Here is an 18,319-nt window from a genome sequence, read left to right on the forward strand (position 1 = left end):
GGCTCCTCTCCGTGTTACCTAAGGTGCACCGGAATTTGCAAAAGAGTCGCAGAAGTGCAGACTAGCAAGGTTTGGGTGTAGGAATCAGGATCTATGGGAAATCTTGGACAGGTGGAGCGGCACCCTTGAGGAAGGGCTGCGAGGGCACCAAGCAGTTCGTCAGCTCAGCAGTGGGAGCAAGAGAAAGAACTCCATGGCCTTTTCCTGAGGTGTCCCCTGACTGAGGAAGAACCGGGAAGGTGGACAATCGTAGCTATAGGAAGGTCTGTGATACCACTGGAGACCTGAAGATCTGGGGACAGGGCCATAAGAGATGTGGAGCAAACCCTACCCTCCTGTACAACCCAACCCCCCAAACGCCAGTCCCCACCACCAAGCGCGCACACACACAGTAGGTTAGGGACGGTCAGAGGAGAAGCTCTTCCTGCCGGCAAAGGCAGGACTCTAGCAGCGCTAACATCTCAGAGTCTGGAGCTACTGCTCAGTGTCTGCTGAAGACAGCAATTCCCAGACAGAGTGAATGCCAGAGCAGGCAACCTGGCCTTAACACTGGTCACTCTCTGCCTTCTGGCCTACGCTGCAAGCCAGTAGGCTGTGGCCCCAGACCCTGAGCCTTGCAGCCCCTCTTTCTCCCTGCTTCCCACACAGGCACTGCCTGTGTCAGCTCCGAGGATGCCCTGGGTGATTCCGGAAGACAGGGTGCCATGCAAGCTCAAGGGACTTTGGGCAGTAGACCTTTTTTTGAAAGCCAAGGTCCATATATCCTTCAGTAATGTCACAGCCTATGGCGCTGTGCCCCCACCTCCATCCTCCCTGATGTCCACCCTGCCCTCTTCCACCCTCTTTCCCACCAACCGCCCAACCATTCCCTCCCACACTACCACCGAGAATTCCAAACAAGAGGCTGGGATCCAGGCCCTGTTTATGTCACTGCAAGCTCTGTCCTGCCAGAAGCTGCACCTCTGACCCTCAGCCCTACCCCCAGAGCACTGCTGGAAGAAACATTGAGCAGGGATGAGCAAACAGGCCCTCCCTGTCTGAGACCAGAGGAAAACTCTTTCTCCATTTTTATACTGCGCCCCAAACAGGTGGACCTGGCATGGGAAATCTCTTTTCCAGTAGACTTGGGAGCAAGCAGGATGGAGGTGTCCCTCTGCTTCCCAGGGTGTCTGTGTCCCCGCTGCCCCCTCCTAGCCCACCCACCTCCCTGAGTTGTAGTCTGGCCTGTCAGAACAGCCTCCCTCACTCCTAAGTAAACACAGCCCAAGGGACAGAGCCTGAGCCCCCCAAGTGCAGCTGCCCTGGGCAGGTTGTAAACCAGTCTACTATAAATACAAAGCAGGGACCTCCATAAACAGGGGAGGGCTCCAGCAGAGGCACCTGGTCCAGGGAAAGAAGGCACCATTGGGCCTGAGGTGAGTGATGGAGATGAGAAAGGGGTGACCGTGCAGGGCACCGCCTCACCAGCTCTACTGTCTCACATCCTCCAGCCCCATGGGCAGTGACAGAGTCCCAGGAAATTCAAGGGACTGAGAGTCAAGAGCTGGGTCCATTTTGCTGATGTTGGGACAGAGGTCCTGGGAGCAGAAGGGAATCCCCAGGCGTTGGTTGAGGAGGGGCAAGTTCCCAACTCCAAGGTGAAGAGCCAGTCTGTCTTCAGTACCTCTGTCCTGCTGCCCTAGCCTTCTGTGCTCGCTGTGCCCTCCATCTTCCCTCATGTGTGGCTGGATCTCCATGCTTCCTCCACATGGGTTTTTTTTTTTAAATATTTATTATGTATACAATATTCTGTCTGTGTGTATGTCTGCAGGCCAGAAGAGGGCACCAGACCTCATTACAGATGGTTGTGAGCCACCATGTGGTTGCCAGGAATTGAACTCAGGACCTTTGGAAGAGCAGGCAATGCTCTTAACCTCTGAGCCATCTCTCCAGCCCCACATGGGGTTTTTAAAGCTATTTCATTACTACTTTCTGTGTCTGCGTGTTTCACCTGTATACATGCCTGTGGACTGCATCACACCTGCTGCTCTCGGAAGCCAGAAGAGGGCACTGGATTCCCTGGAACTTGAGTTACAGAAATGAACTTACAGACCGTTGAGTGCTGCTATGTGATGGGAATTGAACTTGGATCCTCTAGAAAACAGCAAGTGTTCTTATCTACCAAGCTATTGCTCCATCCCATCAAAACATTATTTTATGGGCAAAACTCGGAGCCATTTCATATGTCCGTGATCAGTCAGGACTGCAGCTGTGGAGACAGCCGGCTCATGTTGACACCTCCAGCCCTGTCTCCATGCCGTTTTCACTTCCTGTCACCTGTGGATGTGGTCCTCTCCCATGTGATCTCAGACAGCGAAGGGAAAGGGCAAAGGGATCCAGGCAGACCCACAGCCATGCTTGGGAGTGAGGGTCTCTCCGAGGACTGAGGAAAGCAGAGCCTGGCAGACCCACAGCCATGCCTGGGTGTGAGGGTCTCTCCAAGGACTGAGGAAAGCAGAGCCTGGCAGACCCACAGCCATGACCTGCTTCTCTCCTGACCCATCCCCCGACTAATCGCTATTCATGGGACTCAGCTGGGTGATTAATGGCCTGATTAATAATTACTCAGGCTAATAAAATAATTAATTAATTTGGCAAGCCATTATTTATCTGGCTGTCCTCAACCTGAAACTCAGAAACTAGGAGTTTGGGAATCTCCCCTCCAGGCTCTTTCAAAAAAACGTAATCTTTTACAGGGTAGGTGGTGGGAAGGGGTGTCCCGCCCCACCACAAGGCTCTTGGTTGGTGGAAGAGAAAAGGGCTTTAGGACTCTGAGAACACAGAGAAGAGACTGAACCTCCAGCAACCTCCAGCAGAGGGAGGAGTTGACTAGCCAGAGAGCTCTGCATCTGAGCACCCAGGTTCAGGGAATTCTTGTAGGCATTCTCTCTAGCACGTGATTGATGACACCATTTTCAACAAACGATCTTTATCTCTCTTCTTGTCTCCCAAATTTATGATTTTGCCCGCAAACCTCAGCATAGATGAGTGAGAACTAGGTGGGACCCAAAAACTAGCAGGAACCCCCCCCCCCCATCTGCAGCTAAGCTCTGCCTCCTGGACTCTGCAGGAAGCAAGGCCCCCTTTCCCCTGCCCATCTGCAGCTAGGCTCTGCAGCACCGTTAGACTTGGGTTCCCAGTAAAACCAGAGAAATAAAGTCAGGCGGTGGTGGTGCACACCTTTACTCCCAGCAGAGGCTCCAAAGCTACAAAGAAACCCTGTCTCGAAAAACAAAACAAACAAACAAACAAAACAAAACGCAAAAGAAATAGGACAGCCAGGGCCTGGAGAAATGGTTAAGAGATTAAAAGCACTGGCTGCTCTTCCAGAGGTCCTGAGTTCAAGTCCGAGTAACCACATGCTGGCTCACAACCATTTGTTATGAGATCTGGTGCCCTCTTCTAGCCTGCAGACAGAACATTGTATGCATAATAAATAAAAATCTTTTTAAAAGATTTAAAAAATATTGGACAGCCAATATTTTGGGAGTTAAAGATGGAGGCAGAGCCTACTTCAGTTACTTGTCCCTTTGTCTTATAGGCAGGTGAGCTCATACTCTAGGCCTAGGGACCATACATGAGCCATGTGGTCCCCTTGGGTGCTTCAGTGAGAGAGCTTAGGTGGGCTCTTAGTAGCGCTAAGAGCTGATAAGAACTTTATCTTGTTATAGATGGAAGCAGGAAAATCAGAATAATAAATAGCTCATGCCTAGGACAAAAGCCTCCCAAAGAGAGACGCTGGAGAGATGGCTTAACGGTTAAGAGCACTGGCTGCTCTTCCAGAGGATCTGAGTTCGATTCCCAGTACCCACACGGTGGTTCACAACTCTCTGTGAGATCTGGTGCCCTCTTCTGGCCTGAAGGTGTATATGCAGCGCACTCGTACATAAAATAGAAATAAATAACTTTTTTTAGAGAGACGCTTCTAAAATTCGTGCAGCCTACGATAACAGTGCACAACTGCCATCCAGCACCAGGAAGATGGAGGCAGGGGATCGGCCAGACTGGGCTACAAATTAGAGGCCACGCTGGACTCCACAGGAAGGAAAAACTTAGAAGTGGGCTTTTGAAGTGGGTTTTAAGGAATGAGCAGGAAAGTTGTTGAGGACAAGTAAGAAAGTATGTGTGAGAGGCGGCCAGATGGACTCAGGCAAGACCGAGGTGGCCACAGGGGTGTCCTTTCCTGTGCGCAGTGTGGAGGTGGGAGAGGGGCCCACACTGGTTTGTGTATTCGGAAGGCATCTCTGGCAAACGGGAAAAAGAGCTGGTACATTGGGGCCAGGCTGGGAGACGCTGGGAATTGGCTGGATTCCAAAGCCTCCACAGTGGACAGGAAGATGCTTTGGCGTCGGGCTGCTGGGGATCCCCACTCTCCTGGTCTCCAGAGACTGAAAAACTGGGCGGGAGCTCTGCTCTTAAATCTTCCCACACCCCTGAATGATGGAGAGGAGCCAGGCCTGGTGCCCCGGCGGCCGCAATGAACGCGGCACTGCGGCCAGCAGAGGGCGCGCGGGAGACTCGCCGCCCAGAGCCGGGCGTCCCACTCGCGGGCGTCCCCAGCGCGGTGTCGCCGCCCGAGGGGTCACGCGCGGAGCTTGCAGCCCCTACCGTGTGCTTCCGAAGTACGGCCACCCAGGGCGACTCCTACGGGCCGCCAGCCCGGGCGGGGGCGGAGCGCGGGGCCACCTGGGCGTCCCAGTGGGCGGCCACCGTGCGAGCACCTGGTCTGACTGCTCCCGCGGGGGAAGGGCGACCCACACTCCACTTGGGCGTCCTCCCACCTCTCCCCCCCTCCACCAGTTTCCAGTAGGAGGGGCTTTCAGGTTAAAGTCCTCGGGAATCTCATCTTCAAGCCCTCCACCCTGAGCATCCAGGGTTGACTCTATTGGGGAAGTTCTTCCTGGTGTCTTACCACGGCAATCAAATCTTACAAGCTATAGCCTCACTGGAGGAAGCGGGTGCCTCGATTTTCTTCCCACGCTCCCTTTCCCATGCTCACAGCTCCGTTCCCCTCCTGGAAAAGCCCTCCTCCTCCCCATCTTGCATTCCGTTTGCCTTTTGTCATCTGGGCCACCCAACTCTGCTCTGATCGCCCCCTTCCGCCTCCTCAGCTGCGCCAGCACCCGAGCACCACGAAGCTGGGCCGGCGGATGGCCTCAGTTTCCCCGTGGCTTCCTCCCGCGCCCTCGGCTCGGGGAACGCGCAGATCCCAAGACGCCGAGTAGGGGAGCTGAAGGTCGTGGGCGGCTGGGAGCAGCGGCGGGGGCGGGGAGGGAGGGCACGGGGTGCGGCGGGCGCGGGGCACGCGAGTCCCCATTCTTGGCGCAAGGAAGACCCCGTGTGGCCGCCGCGGGAGGCGCAGGCCTTGGAGAGCCTCCGAGCGCCAGACAGTCCTCGGCTGTTCACTCTGCCCAGGAAGACTTCGGCCTCTTTACACACACACAAAACACAACAACCTGGATCTCACCAAACCACCAGGAAAATAAAGTACGAACAGCAAGTGTGATTATGGTTAGACTTCCGGAATAACTTCAGCAAGGGAGGCAGGAGACAGGTCTCAAGAAGGGTGGAGGAGGACAGACCTTCAGACCCGGGCATCGCCTGGTCCTGGAAAGACGGAGTTCTGGGGCTGGGTGAGCGCGGAATTGTTGTAGCCTGGCCTACCGTACCCCGCGTGCTCAGGAACACGCAGCTAGCAGGCGGACGGCCCTTTGCCCGCACCTTAGTAAGGAGCCCCGTCACGGGGACCCAGCACACCCCAGCCTAACTTCTCCACGACTGCGACGACACCTTTGACAGCCCTGTCGCCGAGTCGTTTGCATACATTTGCACACCCAGCTGCGCGCAGCTGCCCTCGGCTGCCGGCCACAATTCGTGGCAGGCGGGTGGCTCCGCGGGGTGGGCTCCATCTGTGCCCGGCCGCCGCCGGCTCGCGCCACCTTCTGGGCATCCGTCCGCCTCACCCAGACGAGCTTAGACGCCACCGCTGAGACTTCCTGGACAGCCTGCGCTCCCTCCCGGCCCGACCTTCCTGAAGGACTGGTGGGGTCTCCTAGACGGTTATCCTACAAAGATGGGGCATGTGCGATCGGAGACCCAAAACTCCCGGGACTGGAGAATTTCGAACAGAGATTGTGATGTCTGCTCTGCCCGAGGACATCCTACGCCCCCTGCCAGTAGCCGGGTGTAGCTTCATCTCTGGCGCCCGCTGATGTCAGAGGACCGCAGACTCCCTGCACTCCTGGATCACTCTCAGGCTGCCGCCCACCTGGACTGCCCTCTTGACTCATGGACAGACAGAGTTGAAGGCATAGGCCTGTAATCCCAGCTGCTTAGGGACTGAAACAAAAGGAGCACAGATTCAAAGCCCGGGTAACGTAGAAAGACATTATTAAAAACAATTTGTGTTCGCTCCAGCAGCACATATACTAAAATTGGAATGATACAGAGATTAGCATAGGCCCTGCACGAGGATGAAATGAAAATTGTGAACCATTCTATATTTGTTGAACAAGTTCTAGGACAGCCAGGCATACACCGAGAAACCCTGTCTCGAAAAAATCAAATACTTTTTTGTTTTGTTTTGTTTTGTTTTGTTTTTCGAGACAGGGTTTCTCTGTAGCTTTGGAGCCTGTCCTGGAACTCCCTTGGTAGACCAGGCTGGCCTCGAACTCACAGAGATCCGCCTGTCTCTGCCTCCTAAGTGCTGGGATTACAGGAGTGCGCCACCACCGCCCGGCTTTTCAAATACATTTTTTAAAACTATCTCCGGCCGGGCGATGGTGGCCCACGCCTTTAATCCCAGCACTCGGGAGGCAGAGGCAGGCGGATCTCTGTGAGTTCGAGACCAGCCTGGTCTACAAGAGCTAGTTCCAGGACAGGCTCCAAAGCCACAGTGAAACCCTGTCTCGAAAAACCAAAAAAAAAAAAAAAAAAAAAAAAAACTATCTCAGGCCGGGCTGTGGGGAGGCAGAGGCAGTTGCATCTCTGTGAGTTCGAGGCCAGCTTGGTCTACAGAGTGAGTTCCAGGACAACCAGGGCTGTTAAACAAAGGGGGGAGACCACCTCCCTCAGACTTTAGCTAACACCTGTAATACTAGCACTCTGGAGGCTTGAGGCAGGAGGATTACCTTGAGTTCCAGTTCAGTCTGGGCTACTTGACGAATTCCAGGCTAGTCAGAGCTACATAGCCGAATCCTGTCAGAAATAACAACAACAACGACAATGCAGCTTCTTTTTAAAGGCGGGGATGTAGTTCGGTGTAGGGCACTTGCCTAACATATGGAAAGCCCTGGATTCATTCCACAGCAACGATCTCACACACACATGAGGATAAAAGAAAATGAGCTGCCATCCTCCCTGAGGGCTCCCTCTCGGACTCTGCAGAGACATTTGGTCACTCTCCAGGTTGTGAGCTCTACAGGGACCATATCTGTTCACAGACTAGATCAGGGGGCCAACTCCCGGACGGCTGCACCCCGAAGCAAAGCCTCCTCCTCTGAAGCTGACCCTGAACTACAAAACTGGAGTTACCCTGGTAGACCCCACTCAGCCAGAGAATGAAACGCTTCCTGAGTGTACAAAAGGGCGGGTTCCCCGGGCTTTAAGTGGGAGAAAGGGTCGTCCCTTGCTCCCTTGCCCGTGGGGAGGAGGACATGTCCCTGGCAACTCTGGCACTGGGTTTGAGCTCTGCCAGCATTCAACCCGATTGGGAATCCACTGAGGAGGGTCCAGGCAGTGCCTGTTTCAGCTCTGAGCCGACCTGCATGCGATTTGCACCGTGGCTGCCAGGGGGCAGTACGAACCCCCAAATCACCTCGGGCTGCCTGCCCTCGCCATTCTCAGGAATGAGCCCCTTGCCCTGTCCCTGCTGCTTCCCATAGTGGTCACAGGCCCTAAATCGGTCGAGGACTAGGATGACTCAGGGAAAAGGAGCCCTGCCTGGCCAGTAATGAGCCTGGCACAGCTACATGTGACCTAGGCGGGTCAGTTTCCTCTGAGCTGTAGGCTCAAGTGCCTGCATCACCTGGGAAGAACGCAAAGGTGACCGTTCCAGGGAGAGAGGAGTAATAAATGAGAAGCATTTGAAGTGATGACATGTTAATTTGATTAGATAATTTCATATTATATATTACTTTGATCCTTATAAATGTATACAAGTATAATGTGCAAATAACATTTTTAAAATGAGTTAATGCCGGGCGATGGTGGCGCACGCCTTTAATCCCAGCACTCGGGAGGCAGAGGCAGGCGGATCTCTGTGAGTTTGAGGCCAGCCTGGTCTACAGAGCTAGTTCCAGGACAGGCTCCAAAGCCACAGAGAAACCCTGTCTCGAAAAACCAAATAAAAAAATTAAATAAATAAAATGAGTTAATAACTTTTTGTTTTGTTTTGTTTTTTTGTTTTTCAAGACAGGGTTTCTCTGTGGCTTTGGAGCCTGTCCTGGAACTAGCTCTGTAGACCAGGCTGGTCTCGAACTCACAGAGATCCGCCTGCCTCTGCCTCCCGAGTGCTGGGATTAAAGGCGTGCGCCACCATCACCCGGCTAACATTTTTAAAATGAGTTAACGTGTGTGTATTGGCACACCATGCCACGTGTAGAGGCCAACTTTGTGGAGTTGTTCTCTCCTTCCACCTGTGTGTGGGCTCCAGGGTTCAAACTCAAGTCTTCAGGCTTGTGCTTCAAGCACCTTTACACACTGAGTCTTCTCACCACCTGAGTGACATTTTCTTACGGGATTCACAAAGCTAAAAACCTTTTTAAAACACCTTAGTCTCAGCACTCAGGAGGCAGAGACAGGATAATATGAACTCAGAACTAGCCTGTTTTATACACTGAGTTCTAGGGCAGCCAGAGCTACATAGCGAGACCCTGTCTAGAAACACTCTCCCCCTCCTCACAAACAAACCCAAAAAAAAAAAAAAAAGTAACTGTTAAAAATTTTTTGTATTAGCCGGGCGGTGGTGGCGCACGCCTTTAATCCCAGCACTCGGGAGGCAGAGGCAGGCGGATCTCTGTGAGTTCGAAACCAGCCTGGTCTACAAGAGCTAGTTCCAGGACAGGCTCCAAAACCACAGAGAAACCCTGTCTCGAAAAACCAAAAAAAAAAAAAAAAAAAAAAAAATTTTGTATTAATGTTTGCCTGGTTCTCTCAGAATGCAGAAGTCATCAGATCCCCTGGAAAGAGCATTACAGGCAGCTGTGGATGCTGGGGACTAAACAGGGTTCTCTTAACTGGGACATCTCTTTAGCCTCAAGAACTATTCTGAATGTCATGTGAAAAAAAAAAAACACAAAACAGACATCTATCCACAATGTAAAAATAGGGATTTTTCTCCTATGAACAAAAAACAAGGTCAAGTACAGAAATGAAAGGATGTGTAGTATATTGTCATGATAGGATTATGGGATTGGGCTGGGCGGTAGTGGTACATGCCTTTAATCCCAGCACTTGGGAGACAGAGGCAGGCAGATCTCTGTGAGTTTGAGGCCAGCCTGATCTACAGAGCAAGTTCCAGGACAGTATCCAAAGCTACAGGGAAACCCTGTCTTGAAAAAAAAAAATAAGATTTTTCCTTTTGTTAGTTTTTAGATTCTGGTTATAATAAAAATAATAAAGCAGACTAGAGAGATGGCTCAGTGGTTAAGAGCACTGGCTGCTCTTCCAGAGGTCCTGAGTTCAATTCCCAGTAACCACATGGTAGCTCACAACCATTTCTAGTGGGATCTAACGTTCTATTCTGGCATGAAGGTGTACATGCAGATAAAGCACTCACACTCATACGTACAATAAATAAATCTTTTTTAAAAAAAATAAAGCGGCCAGGCAGTGGTGGTGCACGCCTTTGATCCCAGCACTCTAGAGACAGAGGCAGGTGAATCTCTGTGAGTTCGAGGCTAGCCTGGTCTACAGTGCTAGTTCCAGGACAGGTTCCAAAAGCTACAGAGAAGCCCTGTCTCAAAAAACCCAAAAATAAATAAATAAATAATAAAAAAAAATAAAGCACCCTGGGGAAAATGAAAGCATGGCCCAGCACTTAGGCTGAGCCCCCAGGAAACCGAGAAGCTGGTGGTGCCAGACAGCCCTGCAACAGCAAAGCCAACACATCCGTGTCTCGGTGGTGCTGGGGCACAGCCTAGCCTCAGTGCCGAATGATTCTGCCACTTAGCCCAACCTCAATATGTATTTGTCCTGCCCAGGGCCTAAGCTGTTGAGGGGTTGGGGGCTGAGAGAAGAGGTCACCTGTTTCTATTGCCCATTCTCTCAATCTGCCTATCCCGCCATTGTGTGTGCCCGGACTCCTCACACGCTTGCTGTCCTTCCAGACAGTGCTGCCTCTAAGGCCTCCTGCTCACAGTTTCCTGCTTCTGGGTGCCACAGTTAATGTTATGTGGCACTGGGGACCAAACCCAGGGCCTTGTACTTGTTGGGGCAAGTATTATACCAATTGAGCCACATCCCCAGGCCTCTCTCTCAGAACAGAGGATCTGAGGGTCTGCATTACGGAGCTGAGGTGAAGCCCCTCCCAAACAGCAAGCCAAGCACTATTCACTCATTTTCATAAATGACCTGCAGCTCTCGTGTTGCTTCCGCTTCCCAGGAAACTGCTTCCCAGCCATGTCCACTAAACGGTGACCTGACAAGGTGGGGTCTTAAGTAATCAAATGAGCACAAACATTTTCAAATGAACCCTTCCTCCAACTCACCCACACCCAGATGCTCCATTCCCTTGTGAGGGACCTAGAGTTGTTGGGAATAACCCCAACCACTAAGGACTAGGTATCCTTACCTCTGGCCACTTGAAGGGCCAAGTACCTGCCCCTCCCCTTACTCCCGTTCTGGGATACCTAAAGCAGGCCTGGAGGTTGAAAGGATCCAGGCTCCCCAGTCTTCCCACAGAAGGTACAAATTAAAGCCATTAAAGATGCACAGGGTCCTAAAATTACCCATGCATTCTTCAGGTTTCTAGGGAGCTCATGGAGTTGAGGGGGAACCCTGTCCTGTCTCAGAACACAGCAGGGTAAATGCTGAGGTCACTCACCACTCCCAGCTCTCTGGAGGTGAGTCTAGCCTGCTGTTTGTAGGGAGTGAGGGTGCTGACTGGAGGCAGAGGGTAAAGCCACAGAAGCCCAGGCTCAGCCCTTGAATCTGTCTCACCTCTGCCTTCCCCTTTTATTCTTCTGCTAATTTTCACAGGGATAATCCCTAAATCTGCTTCTCTCTCTCCTCCTCCCCAGGCTTGTACTTTGGTCCCCAAACTACACTAATCCAGCTTTTTGTTTTTTCCTTTTTTTTTTATTTTTTTTTCATTTATTTTACATACCCACCAGTTTCCCTCCCTCAACCCAGCTCTTTAATCCACACCCCAGACTCATCCAGCTTGAGGTTTGAGAAGTGAAGGGCGGGGTGGGGCACAGAGTTAAAGGACTTGCTTTTGCCTAGTTCGCACGAGGCCCCAGCATGGAACCAGATACAGTGGTACACACCGAGAATTCCAGCACTTGGGAGGTAGAGATCACTCTTGCCTATATAGTGAACTTGAACCCCGCCCAGTTCCTACATGCTCCCCACGGCTGATGAATGGGACATTTTTATGTGTATGATAAGCGGAACAAGTATTTCAGAATGAAACTAGGCACGATGGTACATATCTGTATTCGCAGCTTCAGGAGGCTAAGGCCAAAGAAAAGGGGTGTAGATCCGCCCTAGGCATAGTGAGACCCGCCTCAAAACCTGCTGTCTGCAGAGTCCAAAAACTTCATCTCATGGCAACCCCTGCCCTGAGGTGGCATCAACACCACAAAGGTTATGAAATTCTTTTTTTTATATTTATATATTATGTAAACAGTATTTTGTCTGTGTGTATGCCTGCAGGCCAGAAGAGGGCACCAGATCTCATTACAGATGGTTGGGAGCACATGTGGTTGCTGGGAATTGAACTTAGGACCTTTGGTAGAGCAGGCAATGCTCTTAACCACTGAGCCATCTCTCCATCCCCCGGGTTATGAAATTCTTAAAAGTGGCCATTATCAGACTGGAGAAATGCATCAGTGATTAAGAACACTTGCTTTTTGTCTTTGTAAACACGGTTTCTATGTGTTGGAACTCACGCTATAAACCAGGCTGGCCTCAAGCTCACAGAGATCTGCCTGCCTCTGCCTACCAAGTGCTGGGATTAAAGGTGTATGCCACCACTGCCCAGGTTAAGTAATTATTTTAAAGTAATCAATTTGGGGTGGGGTGCATGCTTGGCTGAGGCACACGCGGCCCAGGAACACCTGTTTTACACACCACTGCTAAATGAGGAGATGGAGACTCTGATTCCCAGAAGCAACTTCCCCTTCACTAGAACTCTGAAAAAGAAAGGAAGTGTTCTTCCTCCTTGGATCCCTTTTTCTTAATTCCCTTTATTAGTTCTCTGACACAGCAAGGAAAGAGAACAATCAGGAACCGAGAAAGGGCCATAAGCAGGAAGAGGTGAAGAGGGAAGAAAGAAGCCCTCGAGCAAGACTACTGTGCAACAAGGCACAGTCACTCTCTCCATCTCCAGCCTCCTACACAGGCCTGAATGAGGCAGTGAGGCAGAAGCTAGAGCAAGGACAGCCAGGCCCAGATCCCTAGGAACTGGGCATCCCTGGCTTCCACCATGAAAGGATAGGAAGCTGGTAATTATTGGGCAGGGGGTGGGGAGGCAGGCTGCCACTGGAGGTGCTGCAGTGTGGAGGAAGTCCTGTTCACCTGCTCCCAAGGCTCCCTACATACTTTCTTCCCTCTCCAAAGGCACAAGGGGCAGCAGGAGGAAAGGGTGAAGTAATAATCCAAACCTTTCGTCTCAGCAGCCCCCAATTAAAATTATCAGCATCTCTTCTTCCCTGGCTTATAACCAAATGATATCGAACAAGACCTTGGTGATGGAGCTGGTGGCTAGTGGGCAGGCATCTTCTCTTAGTCTCGCACAGAAAGACATGCATCTGCTTCCAATCACAGCATGGACCAGAACGAGCTTGTAAAGAGTCCCAGATTGTTGCAAGAAAGATAATTTGAGGGGCTGGAGAGATGGCTCAGCGGTTAAGAGCACTGACTGCTCTTCCGGAGGACCTGAGTTCAATTCCCAGCAACCACATGGTGGCTCACAACCATCTGTAATGAGATCGGGTGCCCTCTGGCCTGCAGGCATACATGGAGGCAGAATGTTGTATACATAATAAATAAATAAAATCTTTAAAAAAAAAAGAGAGATAATTTGATGGGCTGAAATGAAATATCCAAATTAAGGTCACTTTGGGATTGGGAGGGGTGGAGACATCGGAAATAGGAGAAAAGGACAAGAGACAACTCAGTATACAAAGGGGAACTACCCAGATGAGCCTCCCACCTGACACACCAGGTGGGCTCATGGTTTGCCCTGAGCCACACTGATGGAGGAAGGTCATTGGCTAATAAAGGAACTGCCTTGGCCCATTTTATTGGTTAGAAGATAGGTGGGAGGAGTAAACAGAACAGAACGCTGGGAGGAACAGGAAGTGAGCTCAGACTCCACAGCTCTCCTCTCGGGAGCAGACACCTCAGAGAGAGGCCATGCTCCCGGCTCCTGGGCAGAGGCACACGATGAAGCAAGCCGCCAGGTCAGACATGCTGAATCTTACCCGGTAAGACCAGTGCTCACAGATTATTAGAGAGGGGTTGATCGGGTTATCAGAATTAGCCAGTAAGGGCTAGAGCTAAAGGGCCAAGCAGTGATAAAATGAATAGTTTGTGTGTTGTTATTTCGGGTATAAGCCGAGCAGGCGGCTGGGGTGCTGGGAACGCAGTCCCGCCGCCCTTATTACTACAGATTGGCGCCCACGTGGACAACTGAATCCACAGAAAGCCTGAAAAAGCTTGGGAAAGAGTAAAGCATGTTTTCTTGATAGTGACAATTTCTCAGATCTACTCTGCTTGCTAGAGGCAAGCAAGCGCCTCATCTAAGAGAGGCTTCCTGACTCAGCTTTAGCTGCAAAACCCTGCAGCTCATTAAGAGGTCCTGCCACGAAACACTTAAATGGTGTTGACGAAAAGCTGAACGCATGCTTTTCGGTTTTCAGCCATAGCAGGAAAAAAGCTGCGCCGTTTAAAAATGCCGGCTTTCTGGGCTGTCCTGCCAGGGCAAACTCTGACAATTATGCAGGCGGTTCGTGCAGTTTGCAAGCACAGGCTGCTGAAGCTCGCTTGCTGGCAGGGACCTTGAAATGCCATAGAGTTCTGGCAGTAAACGTGGCTACAGCCAGTACCTCAGCCATGAGGCTGGAAAGCTAAGGAATGGGCTACATCTAGCCGGCAAAGCCACACCTTTAATCCTACTGAGATTGCTTGGTAAATTAAAGACTCATGTGGTCAGAAAAAGAGAGATATACAGTAAAGATTCAAAAACAAAGAAAATTTTTAAATGGTTTACAGTGTGTTAAAAATATATGCAGACTAAAAGTTGAAGTTCTTAAAGTAAAAAACATAAAAAAGGAAGAGAGTTGTTGTGTGTGGTAGTACACACCTTTAATCCCAACACTTGGGAGGCAAAGGGAGATTGACCTCTGTGACTTCAAGGTGTGGTAGCACACGCCTTTAATCCCAGTGCCTAGAAGGCAGAGACAAACAGTTCTCTGTGAGTTCAAGGTGTCCTAGCATACATCTTTAATCCCAAAGCCTGGGAGGCAGAGACAGGTGGATCTCTGAGAGTTCAAAAACAGCCTGGTCTACAGAGTTATTCCAGGTCAAAGATATACGCTCAAAAAGCAAAAAGTTAAAAGTAAAAATAAATGAAATAGAGGTTAAAACAAAGCTGCGCAAAGATGGAAAATACACAGAGACTTTTGATACTGTATGCTATTATGCTCTCTTTAAATTATTTAAATGCTGAGGAAGGAGCAACAGATGCTAAAAGATATTTATTTATAAATGCTGCTGAACTAATCCAACATAGATATTTTGATGCCTTGACTTTGAAATTTGGATCTAAGGACATGATGCTTTGGAAAGGAGTTTCTTATTTTGTTTTCACAGAGGATGAGATGCTGTTCATTTCTTCTATTCCGATTTGGTATGATGGACCACGCCCTCCTGAAGGGTTGCAGTGAACACCTTCAGAAAATTGCTTCGCTCAACTGCCAACTGAGCACACAGGTTATACCATGAAAGACCTAATTAACGACGCCCCCATTCAGCAGGAAGCAGTTTGGAGAGAAAAAACTGCACCCATGTTCCCAAATATGGTTTATAAACGTCCTTTTACATTTAAAGGGGGATATGATATAGATATGAATAATTTACATTAGTATAGATTTTGCTTTATTGACAGAGATTTAAGGTCAATTTTGTTATATGTATAAGTGTTTCTGATTTTGATTAAGGTATTGTGATTGTGTAGTTCATTTAAATATGTACTGTATAATTAAGAAATATAGGTTGTTAATGGATAATCATCGATAATAGTAAAGCTTGTAGTCATGTTAGTTAGATTTTCTAGATATATAGAGATATATTTTAGATAGACATTCTTCATGTCTTTCAAAGATTACAGAATAGGACATTTAATGTTTTAATAACTGAGGACTTTTCATGACAATGAGACACTCTGCTCCTGGCAGCACCAATCTACTTCAAGAGGAAGATGGGCATCGAAGAGGCTCGTTATGGAGTTTTGATAGCCATTTGGGCAAGAAACTGCTCTTGCCTGGACTATTGCATACACTGGACACAGAGAACCCACAGAGAGAGGACTACTGAACTTGCCTAAGGTGAGATGATCTTTCGGGGTTCCTGATTCATGAAAGAGTCTGCGAGACATTCTGCAGGACACAACAGATAGTGACTGAACTGACTTTGAATTTTCCTGCTTTATGGAAATGTCTGCTGGATACCATGGGCCTGAAGGCTGAAGATGGATGCCCCAACGGTACAGAGGAACTTTGAGTGACTGTCTAGGCAGCGAGATGTCTCCGTCATTTCTAGAGTTTAAAAGTTGCTTTTTTCTTGTTTGCTTAGGTCATATTGAATCTTTCTGGAGTCTTTGATGGAGTTAAGAATAGTTAGTTATAGTTTTCCTTAGTTATGATAAAGATTATTGTAACTTTTACTTGATAACTGTTTTGTTATATGTAATTTTGCTATGTTAAAGCATTTTTTTTTTGTTTAAACAGAAAAAGGGGAAATGATGGAGGAAGGTCATTGGCTAATAAAGGAACTGCCTTGGCCCATTTTATTGGTTAGAAGATAGGTGGGAGGAGTAAACAGAACAGAACGCTGGGAGGAACAGGAAGTGAGCTCAGACTCCACAGCTCTCCTCTCGGGAGCAGACACCTCAGAGAGAGGCCATGCTCCCGGCTCCTGGGCAGAGGCACGCGATGAAGCAAGCCGCCAGGTCAGACATGCTGAATCTTACCCGGTAAGACCAGTGCTCACAGATTATTAGAGATGGGTTGATCGGGATATCAGAATTAGCCAGTAAGGGCTAGAGCTAAAGGGCCAAGCAGTGATTAAATGAATACAGTTTGTGTGTTATTTCAGGTAAAGCTAGCCATGCGGGCGGCTGGGGTGCTGGGGACGCAGCCACGCTGCCCTTATTACTACACCACACAACGCCTATGCCACATGCCCACACTCTGACCCCAGTCTTCACCTTGTCTCCTTTCTCCCCTTTCCAATAGGGTCTCTGTGAAGGCTGGCTTGGAACTAAGAGATCCATCTGCCTCTGCCTGAGTGCTGAAGTTAAAAGTGTGCCACCATGATTTTTTTAAAGATCTTTTTAAAAACCATACACGGGGAAGTCAGCTTATGGAGTGGATTTCCTCCAGTCACACATTCCTCTCAAGCACACACACAGGTCACTCCAGGCTTGGGCAGCAGCTCTGGCATGGCTTCCCCTGTTCAGGGTCAGCTCTGACTACTGTGAACACCTGGTTCAGCTTACACTTCCTTCCAAAAAGCAGGGAGAGCCTGGGGCTGGCTCCAGCAGGGCAGTGCAGAGCTATGTGCTCAATGAGCCAGGAAACCATGGACCCCCACAGTGAGCCAGGAGAGCACGGACCCTCACAGTGAGCCAGGAGAGCATGGATCCCCACAGTGAGTCTCCACTTGCCTCCAGCTGCCAGCACTGCATCCATTTCGTTAGCTCGGTGACTTCCGGACTTTTTCAGAAAACTGAAAGTTTACAAGGGGATGAGTTATGGCAACACAGAACTCATCTAAAATGAGTGCTAAGCAGACAAACCCCTTCCCTTACTGAGGGGAGACATACACCAAGATAGTTGTCTAAGGGTGGGAGTACAGGATCAAACCCCCTCTAACCCTGGAGTTAGTCCTGCCCAAGGCAGACAAACTGCCCACGGGAAAAGACAACTAGAAAAGGAAGGAAGCAGATCCAATCCCCAGAAGTCGGAAATAAATAATGTCCAGAAAGGCCCATCTCTGAGGTGGACCAAATGGCTCTCCTGTACCATGTTTATGGGGTCATGGACCATTAAGCCAGCCAACCTACAGATGTCTTCATAAGACTTTTACGAGATTAGACTGCAGAGACCCTATAACTCAGCAGCCAGAGAGGAAAACAAGCATGGGGAACTGCAAAGACAAGCTGGTAGCAATCAGGGCTGCTCCAGGGTCTGTCCACCATCACTTAGGCCTGCAAGTTTCTGCCCTGCCCCACCAGGTTCAGGGCCACATCACTTATATTGCCCAATAAACCCTAGATAACCTCACTTTCCTCTCCTGACCCAATTCACTACTGCAACCCCATTTCTGGTTCACCCGTGTTAATCCTTAGGACACGAGTTTCTTTGGCCTCTGTGAAGCAAACCAAAGATGAGACAGTTATAGCAAAACCATACTGGGTTTTGTAAACCTTAGACTGTGCTTGGTGTGCTTCAGTAAAGAACAAACCCACAGAGCACCCTGGGCTCTGAAGAACAGATAAATGGAGTCAGGGTCACAGCATGGTCTTCAGGGTTGGCGCCACCTGGTGGTTGTTTGCAGAACCAACAAACCCTTAAGGAAAGTTCTCTTTTATAAAGCTTCAGAAAAACAATGTACCCAGATGTACAGATGGGTTGGGGCTCAGCTCCATGAGTGGGTGCTTACTTAGCACACACAAGGCCCTGGGTTTGATGCTCAGCACCGAGAAAATAAACGACAGCAAAAATATATGACTATTGGCGAACACTCCAGAACCCAAACTGAAAAGGCATACAGACGACCCAGATCTTGAAACCACCACTCAAGATCCGTATTTGAAAAGCAACCGTTTATT

At 49.7% G+C, this 18,319-nt stretch overlaps 1 non-coding gene across 1 annotated transcript; it reads left to right on the forward strand.

The window, feature by feature from the left end:
- Positions 1-6,443: 6,443 nt before the first annotated feature.
- LOC121459940 lies at positions 6,444-6,546 on the forward strand. Its single transcript, XR_005976009.1, has one exon. It is a non-coding gene; the product is annotated as a U6 spliceosomal RNA (small nuclear RNA).
- Positions 6,547-18,319: the final 11,773 nt, after the last annotated feature.

The sequence above is a fragment of the Microtus oregoni genome, unplaced genomic scaffold, assembly GCF_018167655.1.
Source record: "Microtus oregoni isolate MIOR12 unplaced genomic scaffold, Mior012 000019F_ref0000042, whole genome shotgun sequence".
Classification (NCBI taxonomy): domain Eukaryota; kingdom Metazoa; phylum Chordata; class Mammalia; order Rodentia; family Cricetidae; genus Microtus; species Microtus oregoni.